Here is a 17208-nt window from a genome sequence, read left to right on the forward strand (position 1 = left end):
ACGATGCTGGAACAGCATTGTCTAAGGTATGATAACCATCAAAAAATTATTCACAATGGCGACCTATGTAAAAGACCGAGCCAGTCCGATTGAGATAACTCGATTTTTCTAATCGAAATACCTCGACCTCGTTGATTTTCATTGATAAAATTCTCCTAGCAGCGTTGTCGTTCGTGTTTCAACATTCAACAATGGCCGCCCCCATGGGAGTCTCGAGTCAAAACTTTCTTACTGCAATAATTGGCTTGTTTCGCTATTTAGAAGCTTTCATTTATGATATATGAATTATTTATTCACCAATCTCCGCTAATGACAACAATGGATAGAATTCAAAGGATATATTCGATGTGAATGGATCAATTTCTACAACAATGGCTTCGCCCATGAGAGACTTGATAACACTTGTGTCAAAACTTTCTTACAGCTTAAATCGGCTTGTTTCGCTATTTAGTAATGCAACAATACATGGAATTTGAAGGATATATTCAATGTGAATGAAGCACTTTCTGGATCTCGACAGCTTGACAAGGAAAACTGGCATACTGATGATACTGGTATTTTTAGTTATCAATTTAAGTCACATTTTGCTATATAAATTTTGTTTGAGCATTTTGCAACTTATTGAATGGCTATGATACCCGATATCAACATGATATGGGATTTGCATATCACCAAGCTGTCCTGAAATACAACATTGATTACAAACTCTTTACTCAAATTACTGGTTTGTATGAATTCTTTCTTCTTTCTATTTAAGTAGTTGATGCCATTATAGTCCAAATAATTAGACGTAATTTACCGTTTAGTCCATGTATATTGACATCATATTTATAGGAGTAGATATTATGTTAAAGGGGCCTTTTCACAGATTTTGACATGTTTTGAAGTTAGTCACTAAATGCTTTATATTGATAAATGTAAACATTGGATCTTAAAAGCTCCAGTTAAAAATCCAGAATAAAATTCTTTTTAAAAAAAAGTAGTCCGCAGCAGGGCTCGAACCAGTGACCCCCTTAGTCCTGGAGTAAAAACGCATTTGCCTGCTCGACTATTCTGCCAAGTATAAATGGTTGACATATTTTATACCTGATATAAGCAATCTTCGTAGTTACACACAATTAAACAACAACAACATAACATTCAAATTATTCAATCGTTTCGCGTTGCAACGCTTTATAATTTTTAAATCGTTAAAAGATTCATATAATGGCTATATTAGACCATGGTTAATGTTCAGTAATACGGTTTCCTAAAAATAACATAACTAAAACGAAAATTTGCGAATCCGATACAATTTTTTTCAATTTTTGTCAATTTACCAAAACGTAAAAAGATCCCTTTAAAGTTAAATGAACTGTATCCCAGTAAAAGAGACATTAAGGTGATTGTGGCCAGTTTAGATCCAGTTCAGTCTGCAGTTGCTTGAAAGCTGTTTGCTTAAGAGCAGTTTTCTGACAATGACAAATAGTTTAATTGGATACTGATTAGACTGCCCCTTTCCTGTGACCTGGTTAATTAAATTCAGAAGCCTGGTAACAGTTTAACGTTAATGTTACCAATGTGTCAGACCAGGGCCTGGATTTTTCAGAAGATGTCATTTAAGATTATACATTTTTTCAAACACATACAAATGCATACAAATATAAATAGAAAAAATGCACTAAGTCAGAAGGCATTTGACTTTGGCTGGTGCCTTGGCACCCCAGGTGTTTCGGTTGCAATTGTTTGATGGACTCACTACTTGGATGTGTAGTTACATTATTTACAGTATATCAAACAGTATTTAGCATGAACCAATGATTTTTTCAAACATAAATAATTGATGTAAAATGCTTGAAGGAATAATATTTCAGGTTTAAGAAGGCATGTTCTTTTTGTTTTTAAGGATATCTTTGAAAATTATATTTTTTATGAATTTTTTGGCAACAAGGGGTAACGCATTTAAAAAAAAATGTAATTAATTTTCGGACAAAAAACTGGTACCATGAGAAGCATGAAACACTAATTTTTTTAAACATTTGTAATTGATGAAAAATGATTGCAAAAAAAAATCTAGGGTCTAATAAATCATTTTTAGCTTATCTATTTTTTGAAAAAAAAAATGAGCTATTGTCATCACCTTGGCGTCGGCGTCGGCGTCCGGTTAAGTTTTGCGTTAAGGTCCACTTTTCTAAGAAAGTATCAATGCTATTGCATTCAAACTTGGTACACTTTCTTACTATCATGAGGGGACTGGGCATGCACCTTCCATGTTTTATGATGTTAATCTGGTTGTAAAACCCCATGATCGAAGTGTCATTAGATATCGAAAACAGGACCGAAATTTGGTAAAATAGCGCTGTAAAATATTCTGTCCGAAAACTTAGAGACATAAATAATGGACGAAAAATCGTGTGTCCGAAAATTAAGAGTCATGAAAAATAATTATTTTTGCTAAAAAAGGGGGTGTCCGAAAACTTAGTGTCCGAAAACATAGAGTAATTACGGTACATAGTCGAACTATCTTTTTCTAAGAAGACGTTTTGTCGAAAGATTTTTATTAATTTAGTATGTGTATGCATTATAATAAACAACGGGTAACTAAAAAATAAATATAAAAATAAAAATATAGTTATTTACAACATAAAAATAAGCATTTCATGGCAGATGATCTAAATATCTTATTTGATGATTTGAAAAAAATCAAAGCACAATACAAGAATAACCTTTGGAAATAGTTGTTAAAGCATTCCACTCTAAAAACTCATTTTGGTTATGTGTGGCTATTCTCACTGTCTATTGTTAACCGATTTCAAACCAGTAAAAGTTCCATTTTTGTTGCTTTTGTTTTGTTTTCAAGTTTTTAATTTAACTCACATTAAACATTGCATGGCTTGTGAGATTTTCAAGGGCTAAAACAAATTTAATTTATTAATATTATTTTTTATGCAATCTCAGTGCTTATGCCTATCACTGGAAGATATTTTTGACGATGCTGGAACAGCATTGTCTAAGGTATGATAACCATCAAAAAATTATTCACAATGGCGACCTATGTAAAAGACAGAGCCAGTCCGATTGAGATAACTCGATTTTTCTAATCGAAATACCTCGACCTCGTTGATTTTCATTGATAAAATTCTCCTAGCAGCGTTGTCGTTCGTGTTTCAACATTCAACAATGGCCGCCCCCATGGGAGTCTCGAGTCAAAACTTTCTTACTGCATAAATTGGCTTGTTTCGCTATTTAGAAGCTTTCATTTATGATATATGAATTATTTATTCACTAAATCTCCGCTAATGACAACAATGGATAGAATTCAAAGGATATATTCGATGTGAATGGATCAATTTCTACAACAATGGCTTCGCCCATGAGAGACTTGATAACACTCGTGTCAAAACTTTCTTACAGCTTAAATCGGCTTGTTTCGCTATTTAGTAATGCAACAATACATGGAATTTGAAGGATATATTCAATGTGAATAAAGCACTTTCTGGATCTCGACAGCTTGACAAGGAAAACTGGCATACTGATGATACTGGTATTTTTAGTTATCAATTTAAGTCACATTTTGCTATATAAATTTTGTTTGAGCATTTTGCAACTTATTGAATGACTATGATACCCGATATCAACATGATATGGGATTTGCATATCACCAAGCTGTCCTGAAATACAACATTGATTACAAACTCTTTACTCAAATTACTGGTTTGTATGAATTCTTTCTTCTTTCTATTTAAGTAGTTGATGCCATTATAGTCCAAATAATTAGACGTAATTTACCGTTTAGTCCATGTATATTGACCTCATATTTATAGGAGTAGATATTATGTTAAAGGGGCCTTTTCACAGATTTTGACATGTTTTGAAGTTAGTCACTAAATGCTTTATATTGATAAATGTAAACATTGGATCTTAAAAGCTCCAGTTAAAAATCCAGAATAAAATTCTTTTTAAAAAAAAGTAGTCCGCAGCAGGGCTCGAACCAGTGACCCCCTTAGTCCTGGAGTAAAAACGCATTAGCCTGCTCGACTATTCTGCCAATTATAAATGGTTGACATATTTTATACCTGATATAAGCAATCTTCGTAGTTACACACAATTAAACAACAACAACATAATATTCAAATTATTCAATCGTTTTGCGTTGCAACGCTTTATAATTTTTAAATCGTTAAAAGATTCATATAATGGCTATATTAGACCATGGTTAATGTTCAGTAATAAGGTTTCCTAAAAATAACATAACTAAAACGAAAATTTGCGAATCCGATACAATTTTTTTCAATTTTTGTCAATTTACCAAAACGTGAAAAGATCCCTTTAAAGTTAAATGAACTGTATCCCAGTAAAAGAGACATTAAGGTGATTGTGGCCAGTTTAGATCCAGTTCAGTCTGCAGTTGCTTGAAAGCTGTTTGCTTAAGAGCGGTTTTCTGACAATGACAAATAGTTTAATTGGATACTGATTACACTGCCCTTTTCCTGTGACCTGGTTAATTAAATTCAGAAGCCTGGTAACAGTTTAACGTTAATGTTACCAATGTGTCAGACCAGGGCCTGGATTTTTCAGAAGATGTCATTTAAGATTATACATTTTTTCAAACACATACAAATGCATACAAGTATAAATAGAAAAAATGCACTAAGTCAGAAGGCATTTGACTTTGGCTGGTGCCTTGGCACCCCAGGTGTTTCGGTTGCAATTGTTTGATGGACTCACTACTTGGATGTGTAGTTACATTATTTACAGTATATCAAACAGTATTTAGCATGAACCAATGATTTTTTCAAACATAAATAATTGATGTAAAATGCTTGAAGGAATAATATTTCAGGTTTATGAAGGCATTTTCTTTTTGTTTTTAAGGATATCTTTGAAAATTATATTTTTTATGAATTTTTTGGCAACAAGGGGTAACGCATTTAAAAAAAAATGTAATTAATTTTCGGACAAAAAACTGGTACCATGAGAAGCATGAAACACTAATTTTTTTAAACATTTGTAATTGATGAAAAATGATGGCAAAAAAAAATCTAGGGTCTAATAAATCATTTTTAGCTTATCTATTTTTTGAAAAAAAAAAATGAGCTATTGTCATCACCTTGGCGTTGGCGTCGGCGTCCGGTTAAGTTTTGCGTTAGGGTCCACTTTTCTAAGAAAGTATCAATGCTATTGCATTCAAACTTGGTACACTTTCTTACTATCATGAGGGGACTGGGCAGGCAAAGTTAGATAACTCTGACTGGCATTTTGACAGAATTATGTGCCCTTTTTATACTTAGAAAATTGAAAATTTTGGTTAAGTTTTGCGTTTAGGTCCACTTTTCTCAGAAAGTATCAATGCTATTGCATTCAAACTTGGTACACTTACTTACTATCATGAGGGGACTGGGCAGGCAAAGTTAGATAACTCTGGCGTGCATTTTGACAGAATTATGTGCCCTTTTTATACTTAGAAAATTGAAAATTTTGGTTAAGTTTTGTGTTTAGGTCCATTTTATTCCTTAAGTATCAAAGCTATTGCTTTCATACTTGCAACACTTACTAACTATCATAAGGGGACTGTGCAGGCAAAGTAATGTAACTCTGACTGGCAATTTGACAGAATTATGTGCCCTTTTAGTTTTTATACTTAGAAAATTGAAAATTTGGTTAAGTTTTGTGTTTAGGTCCACTTTATTCCTACAGTATCAAAGCTTTTGCTTTCATACTTGCAACACTTATTAACTATCATAAGTTGACCGTGCAGGCAAAGTTATGTAACTCTGACTGGCATTTGGACGGAATTATGGGTCCTTTATACTTAGAAAATTGAAAATTTGGTTAAGTTTTGTGTTTTGGTCCACTTTACCCCTAAAGTATCATAGATATTGCTTTCATACTTGGAACACTCGCAAACTATTATAAGGGTGCAGTAAAAGAACAAGTTGCATAACTCTGGTTGTCATTTTTATGGAATTATGGCCCTTTTTTGACTTAGTAACTTTGAATATATGGTTAAATTTTGTGTTTCGATCCACTTTACTTAAGTATCAAGGCTATTGCTTTCAAACTTCAAATACTTTCATGCTATCATGAGGTTACTGTACCTGGCAAGTTGAATTTTACCTTGACCTTTGAATGACCTTGACTCTGAAGGTCAAATTATTAAAATTTGCTAAAATTGCCATAACTTCTTTTCTTATGATTAGATTTGATTGATACTTTGACAAAACTACTCTTACCTGACATACCTCAATCGACTCCACCCAAACCATCCCCCGTGCCCTCAAAATGTGCAGCTCAATGAGATACACATGCATGCCAAATATCAAGTTACTATATTCAATATAGCAAAAGTTATTGCAAAATGTTAAAAGTTGGCGCAAACCAACCAACCAACCAACAGACCAACCGACAGACGGGGCAAAAACAATATGTCCCCCACTACTATAGTTGGGGACATAAAAATAGTATCCTTGTGCTCATGGGCAGCTACACATATTTTAAGAAATTCTTGTTAATGTTTGTGAAATTACATTAACTTCATTTTAACAACAAGTTTAACCTGCATATTTTCTACAATACGCCTACTCCCAGAATTTCAATCTAACAGGTAAACTTTCTGTATTTCAACTCAGCCAATCAGAAAAGGCTGTGGTATTTTATAACCAATAGATTAGCCGCAGACATATCTGACTCACACAGGCATCTCAGATAGTTTGTTAATTGCAAACCTGGACTGTAGTTAAATATTGAGTGTGTATACACCTTGAACAGGGTTAAGGAATTTAAACTTGTAGACATTGCTTTGAAAGTTACTACTATTACTTCTACTACTAATACTACTACTACTAGTACTACTACTACTACTACTTCTGCAAAACTACTACTACTATTACAACAGCCACAACAACAACAACAACTACTACTACTACTACTACTACTACTACTACTACTACTTCTTCTTCTACTACTACTACTACTACTACTACTGCTGCTACTACTGCTACTACTACTGCTTCAACTACTACTACTACTACTGCTGCTGCTGCTACTACTCCTGCTGCTGCTGCTACTACTACTACTGCTAGTGCTGCTGCTGCTGCTACTACTACAACTCCTGCTGCAGCGACTACTACTACTTCTGCTGCTGCTGCTGCTGTTACTACTACTACTACTACCATTACTGCTACTACTACTACTACTACTACTACTACTACTACTACTACTACTACTTCTACTACTACTGCTAGTACTTCAACTACTACTGCTACTACTTCTGCTACTACTACTGCTACTGATGCTGCTACTGCTACTACTGCTGCTGCTGCTACTTCTACTACTACTACTGCTGCTGCTGTTAATGCTACTTGCTTAACTACTACTACTACTGCTGCTACTAGTATTGTTATTATTATTTATACTGCTATTGCTACCATTACTGCTACTATTCCTGTAAATGCTAAAACAACAACACAATAATAACTGCTACTACTGCTACTGTCACTTAAATTTGCACCAATAGTATAATTATCAGTAGTTTAACTGCTTGTACAACTTATACAACAACCACTTTTACTTCTACTCCTTCAACATATTCTACTGCCAGCACCTGCATTACTACTTCTACTACTACTACTACTACTACTACTACTACTACTACTACTACTACTACTACTACTATAACTACTACTATTTCTGCCCAAACTATGCACATTGTTTTATGTTTTATTCATATGTTGTGTAAACTGTTGAACTCTGATTTACTTTGAATAAAATGTGTTGCATTTTTATAAGTTATTTTCTCCTCTTATAAAGTCTAAGTTTTTTCCAGGGTCAGCTGAAAATGTTAATCTTTTCCATGCTTAAAAAATTCTATGTTCCACTTTCCATGCTATCTGGAAATATTTTCCATGGTTATCCAGCCTAAATCCAGCGTTTTCCATTCCTTTTCCATGCTTTTCCATCCAAGGCTGGAAAATGCTCGGAAAAAAGTCCACGTTTCATGGACATTTCTAGAACAAAACCCTGGAAAACCCTGGAAACTGTTTCAAATTCCAGGGATTTCCATGGAATTCCATGTTATACAATGGATTTCCAGCCTAAGTTCCATGATTACCCTGGACAATGTACACCCGGGTACAGCCTGTGCCATTTGAATTGGGAAAATTAGCGTGATAAACCAGGAAATTGGGAAAAATAGGGCGATAAACCATGAAATTGGAAAAAATTAAGCATTGTAAATATGATTATAAGTAACAGAATTGATATTGTTTCTAATTGCATATTCAGGGGTTTTTCTAGGAAAGTACAGTCAATCTTGTGGATGCGACCACTTGTATTAAGCGACCTTTGTCTTATGCGACCATTTTGAAATCCCACGGAGCTTTTTCGCTATATAATGATATTGTATTAAGCGACTTTTGTCTTACGCGACCAGCGACCGCTGATTTGTGTGTATTTTGATGTCCGAATCTTGTATTAAGCGACCACTAGGAGGTAAAAGTGGTTAATCTATCGATCTTTCAGGGACAAATCCGTGTTAATTGTTTATCTAAGCCGATAAGATGTACTGTTACACCTCTGCTTTGTTTTCACAACCATTATGATTATGATTTGTCTCGTTGACCGGTTCTGACCGGTATTGTTGTAGACTGCGTATTAATTTATTGAGTTGAATAATAGGGGAACGTATTGCGCACAGTCTACAGCTTAAATAGTTTACTATGTGGATCGTTAAGAGACAATGCCGATTTTTCTCGAGTATATATAACAGGTGCAGAAACAATGCACTGTACGCGACAAACATTTCCTGAGAAGTGCGGAAAATAAACTATTAATCGGCAACATCTGTCGAAATCCGTACATTACCAATTTGTAATAATGCTAATTAGTAGATATTTGTAAGCCAATTACATTGTTATTTACTTAATAAATTTTCCAACCAGGTCTGATTGTTTGTTTTCAATTGACGTGTTTTAATTTTTTCAGCTCATTATGTATCATAATCGAGTTAGATTTCCTTAAGCGTACATGCAGAAATTAAAATGTCAAAACAAAAAGTGTTAACGTTGAACGAGAAAATTCGGGTTTTGGAATTGTCAAAGAGTATAAGTGCACGTAAAATCGCAGACGAGATTGGAGTCGGAAAAACCCAAATTCAGAACATTCTTAAGCGTAAAGCCGAGGTGCTTGAAGACGTGGAAAATAATGTGTCAGGTGAAAAAAAACGCGCAATATAGAAACGGAAAGAGAAATACATGTGATAATATATCATAGCTTTTGGCTTCTGACATTTATTTCTAGTTTTAGCTGTACACATGTATATGTAGACTGTTACACATTTTTAGCAAAATTCTTTGTTCTTAGGAAAAATATTTCCTTGTCTATGTTGTTTTTGCAAATAAATATGTACACACAATTGATTTATAATAAATGATAATTTATAATAAGTGAAAAATAAAACACATTATAAGTAAAATATTGTTTATGTATTGTGTTTATATTCATTTTATTATAAAAGTTAAAATCATTGTGGATAAAAGAGATAATCCTTCATATAGATTAAAATTGAGGGTAAGCATTCTTCCAGAATGGCCTTTTGTATTCAAAGACCGTTTTATTAAGAGACCACTTTTGATTACTCCCTTGAGTGGTCTCTTAATACAAGATTGACTGTAGTCTGGTCAAATAGGGATTTTTTAAATTAATAAAAGTGGCAAATTTAAGAATGATTTATGGACAAAATAGACTAAATTAAAGTTATATATTTTGTAGGATGTTTTTAAAATAAATTTGAGATATACAGCCAAGACTTCTTTCTTTAAAAAAAAAATAACAATGATAATTTTTTTGGGGGTGGGGGAAATTGGGCTTCTTTTTGGGAAATTTCGGTAAGATTTTTGGGAAAAACATGGATTTTCGCGATTGGGAAGCAGCCAAAAATTGGCTGTAATTATTAGCAAAAAAATCACTGTGATGTTACTGTAACTGGCAAATTGAATTTGACCTTGACCTTTGAATGACCTTGACTCAATGTCAAATTTAAAAAAAATGCTTAAATTGCCATAACTTCTTTATTTTTGATCACATTTGATTCATTCTATGACAAAACAACACTTACCTGACATACCACAATGGACTCCACCCAAACCATCCCCCACGCCCCCCCCCAGAATCCCCCCCCCCCCCCAAAAAATAAAAAAAATCTTTTTATGCCCCCAGTAGGTGGGCATATCGCAGTTGAACTGTCTGTCAGTCAGTATGTCAGTCTGTCTGTCCGTCCGAAAAAAACTAACGTTGGCCATAACTTTTTCAATATTCAAGATAGCAACTTGATATTTTGCATGCATGTGCATCTCATGAAGCTGCACATTTTGAGTGGTGGAAGTTCAAGGCCAAGGTCATCCTTCAAGGTCAAAGGTAAAAAGAATCCAAAAAATCAAAGCGGCGTTCTCATGAAGCTGAACATTTTGAGTGGTGGAAGTTCAGGGTCAAGGTCATCCTTCAAGGTCAAAGGTAAAAAAAATAATTTCAAAGCAGCGCATTGTGTTTCTGACGAACACATCTCTTGTTTTTTCTTTTTTAGCTCACCTGAGTGATAGCTCGGGGTGAGCTATTGTGATCACTCACCGTCCGGCGTCCGGCCGTCCGTCTGTCTGTCTGTCTGTAAACAATTTGTAAACATCTTCTTCTACTAAACCATTGAGCCAATTTCAACTAAATTTCATGTGGAGCATCCCTAGTTCATGGGACAAAAGAATTGTTAAAAAAAAATTTGATCACATAACCAAGATGGCCACCATGACCATATATGGTAAAAACCTTAAAAAAATCTTCTTGTCAGAAACCTCTCATCAGATTTTCAAAAAATTTCACAGGGATGACCTTTGAAGGTTCCCCTGAAAAAGTTGTTCAAAGAAATTTGATTCGTCAAAAAACATGGCCGCAGGAGCTCGTTGAACTTTGCATGTTTATTCGTTTTTGCCTATTTTTTGAATGATAATTTTAGAATGCATACGCGGCCAACAGGGCACACTCTGAACAATATTACTGAAGCAACTGGTCTGTAATCCTAAATCTATAATTATCAGTCCAATGAAACATCATCCTTTTAGTAAAATACAGTGGATCAGTAAAAATATTATCAGAATATGAGATTTTTTGTATATTTTGTATATTAAATATTGTGTTAATGTTTAATTTTGTTGATTAATATAAATATGGCTGCACACCACACTTTTTAGCCACCAATGCGAATTTGCCCCGGTCAAATTTCTAAATAAAGAGAACATTGCTCAAGTAAGCACCATTTTGAGTGTCTTAATAATAATGAATGTCAGGTTTGAGTTGTGGTGATTTTTCTTGGATGTTTGTAAGTTACCAAAACATTGGTATTTTAACTATAGCTGCATACAGGAAGTAGAATTAATGCAATTCGAAAACAGGTGTAATGCTGGCTCCGGTCAGTATTTCTGTTGGAAATTTGAAAGGGCGTACGGACATTGAACTATTACAAAAAATCTAATCCTTTGACCCCCAATTTTCTCCATTGCTGTTTAGTACTTGGTAAGTTACCAATGTAAAAACATGGTTTCCAGGCACCTTGCTTCTGCAGGAAAGTGGCAGTTTGTTGTTGAAACTGGCTTAAAAAGGCTTGGAAACACACATAATTCTGATGTTTTGATTTGAAATAATCAATACTAAAACATTTTGCCCCAACTCATTTGATTTGAATGTTACTGATTTTTCAGAAGGCACAGCCTCAACCATTCTGGCAATGTGCTTGGTTTATTTTCAGATTTGCGAGGTGACCAGTTTCCAGACATTGGTGCGCTCCTGCTTGTGTACGCGATTGGCCGAGACTAAAAAAACTGTAGTGTGCCACCTTAAGGTAAAACGACAAATTTCCAAAACGATCAAACACCCATGAAACATGCTTTTGCTTAATTATATATTCCTAAGGTTTTGTTTTTTAACAGAGTGTTTGCCCATAACACTATTGTATGACCAATACTGTGCGTAAATCAAGGGAGGTAATTCGGAATCATGTTTACTGGGGTCTGCAATTCTCAAACAGTTCTGTATGAAGAATGTGTTCAATTTGTAGCCGGTATGGACAACTTACTACTCTGTGGTGAAGAAGGGCTTTATATTCATAAAATGTCAAAAATTTTAGCAAACAATATAAGAATCCAATCAAAACAATGATTCACTAGAAATGGCGCGGCAGAGGCCGACGCGTATCCCAACGCCGAATATTTGACCTAGGTGTGCCCCAGGGTTGGTAATGGGGCCATGCATAGCTGAGATTGACCGTATTGTCATAAGAGAAGTTCATCATCAATTAGAAGTGAATTGGTGTAGAAATGAAGAAGTTATAGTAAAAGGCAATTTTGGGTGGGTGTGACATATGTGGGCAGGGCCCCCCAGGGTTGGTAATTGTGCCATGCATAGTTGAGATTGACCGTATTGTCATAAGAGAAGTTCAGTATCAATTTGAAGTGAATCGGTGTAGAAATGAAGAAATTATAGTAAAAGGCAATTTTGGGCGGGTGTGGTCTATGTGGGCGGGGCCCCAGGGTTGGTAATGGGGCCATGCATAGTTGAGATTGACCGTATTGTCATAAGAGAGGTTCAGTATCAATTTGAAGTGAATCGGTGTAGAAATGAAGAAGTTATAGTAAAAGGCAATTTTGGGTGGGTGTGACATATGTGGGCAGGGCGCCCCAGGGTTGGTAATTGTGCCATGCATAGTTGAGATTGACCGTATTGTCATAAGAGAAGTTCAGTATCAATTTGAAGTGAATCGGTGTAGAAATGAAGAAATTATAGTAAAAGGCAATTTTGGGCGGGTGTGGTCTATGTGGGCGGGGCCCCAGGGTTGGTAATGGGGCCATGCATAGTTGAGATTGACCGTATTGTCATAAGAGAGGTTCAGTATCAATTTGAAGTGAATCGGTGTAGAAATGAAGAAATTATAGTAAAAGGCAATTTTGGGTGGGTGTGGTCTATGTGGGCGGGGCGCCCCAGGGTTGGTAATGGGGCCATGCATAGTTGAGATTGACTGTATTGTCATAAGAGAAGTTCAATATCAATTTGAAGTGAATCGGTGTAGAAATGAAGAAATTATAGTAAAGGCAATTTTGGGTGGGTGTGGTCTATGTGGGCGGGGCCCCAGGGTTGGTTATGGGGCCATGCATAGTTGAGATTGACCGTATTGTCATAAGAGAGGTTCAGTATCAATTTGAAGTGAATCGGTGTAGAAATGAAGAAATTATAGTAAAAGGCAATTTTGGGTGGGTGTGGTCTATGTGGGCGGGGCGCCCCAGGGTTGGTAATGGGGCCATGCATAGTTGAGATTGACTGTATTGTCATAAGAGAAGTTCAGTATCAATTTGAAGTGAATCCGTGTAGAAATGAAAAAATTATAGTAAATGGAAATTTTTGGTGGGTGTGGCCTATGTGGGCGGGGCGCCCCAGGGTTGGGAATGGGGCCATGCATGGTTGAGATTGACCGTATTGTCATAAGAGAGGTCCAGTATCAATTTGAAGTGAATCCGTGTAGAAATGAAAAAATTATAGTAAATGGAATTTTTTGGTGGGTGTGGCCTATGTGGGCGGGCGCCCCAGGGTTGGGATTGGGGCCATGCATAGTTGAGATTGACCCTAATGTCATAACAAAAGTTCAGTATCAATTTGAAGTGAATCCGTGTAGAAATGAAAAAATTATAGTAAATGGAAATTTTTGGTGGGTGTGGCCTATGTGGGCGGGGTGCCCCAGGGTTGGGAATGGGGCCATGCATGGTTGAGATTGACCGTATTGTCATAAGAGAGGTCCAGTATCAATTTGAAGTGAATCGGTGTAGAAATAAAGAAGTAAATGTAAAATAACCTAAAAAATGAGTGATAATTTCTGACGCGGCCCCACCCCAACCGCTATAACTTTTGACCCAGGGGTCAGATCAAAATTCCAAATAGTGCAGGGTCGCACATATGCTCATAGCTACCATGTGTGTAAGTTTCAAGGTTCTAGTGCTTTTAGTGTAGGAGGAGATAGTGGCCAGGACGGACAGACAGACAGACGGACGGACGGACGGACGGACGGCGGAGATAACCACAATATCCCCACCTTTTTTTCAAAAAGCGTGGGGATAAAAATGGCCGTTTGGGCAGAATTTAGTACGGTTAAGGACCTATGGCCTGGTAACAATCTTGTTAACATTGTTTCCATGTTAACATTGTGCATGCTTTCGCATTGAAATCAGTGTGGAGTGTCATTTATTTCAGGTTTTAGTCGTTTGCTTGTAAGGCAAGATAGTCCCTGGAGAAGAACTAAAATACGTCAACAGCCTTGTCAGCGGAAAGACACTCCGTTGCAGTTACTGAAGGTAAAACGACATCTTCAGTGGGCTAGGTAAATGTTGGCATGTTTGTCGGAATGTGTTTCCTGGTCTATACCGAAATGTCCTGCGTGCTTTGTTTAATCTATAACTGCGCCATAACTTACTTTTCGCCATTGTGCGCAATTCAACTGATGATATTTATAAGCAAATAAAAAGTTATTGTGAAGTAGTGACTCTTGCAAGTGCCTCACATTGTTGTATGCCTTTTAACAATGATCTGAGCTTACTAGAAGTTTTACTTTTTCTGTTTCCAAGAAATATGGATTAATATTTATCTCAGATGTCAATTTTTAGGCAATCATTAGTGTCATATCAGGGGTATTTCCTCAATATGTCAGCCCCAATTATTTACGCTATGATTGGGTTATCTCCCTTGCATGGGCCTGTTTAAGGGATTACTTCACAGGAGCCTTAAATGGTGTGTTTTTACAACAGATTAAAGGTACAAATGCTTAACTTGCCTTTTAAGATCATGCTAAGCATGCAATTTATTTATATTTTTATTACTTTAAGCAAAAACATGTGCATTTGTTGTGAGAGCTGTAAAAATCTAAGCAACGCCAAGTATTTATTGGCCCAAAACTGCGTGTTTTTGTGTTGCTTCTTTGATAAAGTTATGATTTAAAGGCTGACCAAGTCACCTGCACTACCATTTGTCATCTCAATGTGATTAAGACTTCATTTAATTGTTGCAATATGTTTCTGTGAGGTAGCTTTTCACTACCATGACTTCTACAATGACCCTGAAAATGGCATAGAAAAAAAAGGGAAAACAGGGGTCGGATTAAACGCTTTATAAATAACAAACAAGCCTTCAGACTTGGTCAAAAATGTATTATATTTGCTTGTTTTTGTCCAAATTTCAAGAAAACAAGTCCATATTTTGCAGTGCTAAGACTTTGCTGGCCCTTAAGGCTGCACACCACACTTTTTAGCCACCAATGCGAATTGGCCGCGGTCAAATTTCTAAATAAAGAGAACATTGCTCAAGTAAGCACCATTTTGAGTGTCTTAATAATAATGAATGTCAGGTTTGAGTTGTGGTGATTTTTCTTGGATGTTTGTAAGTTACCAAAACATTGGTATTTTAACTATAGCTGCATACAGGAAGTAAAATTAATGCAATTCGAAAACAGGTGTAATGCTGGCTCCAGTCAGTATTTCTGTTGGAAATTTGAAAGGGCGTACGGACATTGAACTATTACAAAAAATCTAATCCTTTGACCCCCAATTTTCTCCATTGCTGTTTAGTACTTGGTAAGTTACCAATGTAAAAACATGGTTTCCAGGCACCTTGCTTCTGCAGGAAAGTGGCAGTTTGTTGTTGAAACTGGCTTAAAAAGACTCGGAAACACACATAATTCTGATGTTTTGATTTGAAATAATCAATACTAAAACATTTTGCCCCAACTCATTTGATTTGAATGTTACTGATTTTTCAGAAGGCACAGCCTCAACCATTCTGGCAATGTGCTTGGTTTATTTTCAGATTTGCGAGGTGACCAGTTTCCAGACATTGGTGCGCTCCTGCTTGTGTACGCGATTGGCCGAGACTAAAAAAACTGTAGTGTGCCACCTATAAGCAGGACAGGGGAGGTAATACACTACAGGGGAAACAAATGCACTATACACCCCTCTTCACTCCACTCCTCCCTCCTTTGTGATTGAAAATGAGAGTCCCTTCACCTTTAAAAAGAAAATAGATGAGAGGTCTGCAGCCGCAAGGCGGTGCTCTTGTTAAACATTTTAATAGGGTGAAAGACGCAAATATGCAGCTTATCTGGGGCACTGAATGTATTTACCTTTTGAAATCAGTAGGGTTTAATTCGATATAATTATATTTTTGCCTCGCTATTGGTTTTTTCTGATACGCTGCTTTTCAGTTTCCATACAAAATGGCGGAACGTTAATGCGGCTCAGCGTTCATGTCAACTTTGTGGTTAAGCTGGCAAATAGTGCTACTTCAATTTAAAATGCGAACACCTAATTTTTCCGTTGCGAACAATAATTTTGGTATCAAAAGAAAGATCAATCTTTCCTCTTTCCCATAATGTGTTCAAAATAGTAATATCAAATGCGGAAATACAAATAAAATGCATAGACTTTACGGACTATTTTCTCAGTGTAGGGTCAACATATGCAAATTTTGAATGCATCAATGAATTCGTAATTCATTGGAGAATAAGATTTCACCTGTCTCATTAATATTTATGAGCATTAGCAAGCGCGCATTTTGTAAATATACACATAGGGCTCACAGCGAGTACGCAGGAAATAGCAATTCACGCACATGGGTCAATATTGATATGAGTTTGAGATTAATCTTACTATGTGGTCATGATATATTAACTTAAAACTAACGAATTTAACAACATTTTGTAGACAATTTTTTGCTTTTTCAAACAGTTTTTATTTCATTCAGATTGGTTGAGGAGGTGTTTATTTAATCAATATTCTAGTAACATTGGTGTCAGAACTGATTGATTTTCACCCTGATAACTGATAAGCATCTGGCTGATATTGGGGTTGCTATGAATATTGCATTCATACATACATGTGTATTCATATAATAAATATCATTACATATAAAAGAGTGAATTTGTAATTTTCCCCTTTTCCTAAAAAACGACGCGTTTTTCCCCTTTGGACGGGCCCCGCCACCATTCCCTTTTAGGTGAAAAAAAACACTGACTTGTCTTAGCATTTAAGAGCAATACCTATGTATGAAAACATAAGATTTAATAAGATAAAATAAGAAAAATAATTTCCCAAATAATGCTTTTGCTGATGAAAATTTTTCCCAATTTGAAAGATTTCGCGACTCTAAAAATCC

General features: G+C 35.8%; 1 protein-coding gene across 2 annotated transcripts in view; it reads left to right on the plus strand.

Moving 5' to 3' along the window:
* Positions 1–314: 314 nt before the first annotated feature.
* LOC127833327 (reelin-like) overlaps positions 315–17208 on the plus strand; it is a 50589-nt gene continuing 33695 nt past the window's right edge. For both annotated transcript variants that reach the window (XM_052358504.1, XM_052358505.1), the window contains exons 1-4: positions 315–554; positions 11771–11863; positions 14260–14360; positions 15865–15971. The gene's annotated coding sequence lies outside the window, so the exon portion shown is untranslated. The remainder of the gene's footprint in view (positions 555–11770; positions 11864–14259; positions 14361–15864; positions 15972–17208) is intronic.

Source organism: Dreissena polymorpha, chromosome 6 (genome assembly GCF_020536995.1).
Source record: "Dreissena polymorpha isolate Duluth1 chromosome 6, UMN_Dpol_1.0, whole genome shotgun sequence".
NCBI lineage: Eukaryota > Metazoa > Mollusca > Bivalvia > Myida > Dreissenidae > Dreissena > Dreissena polymorpha.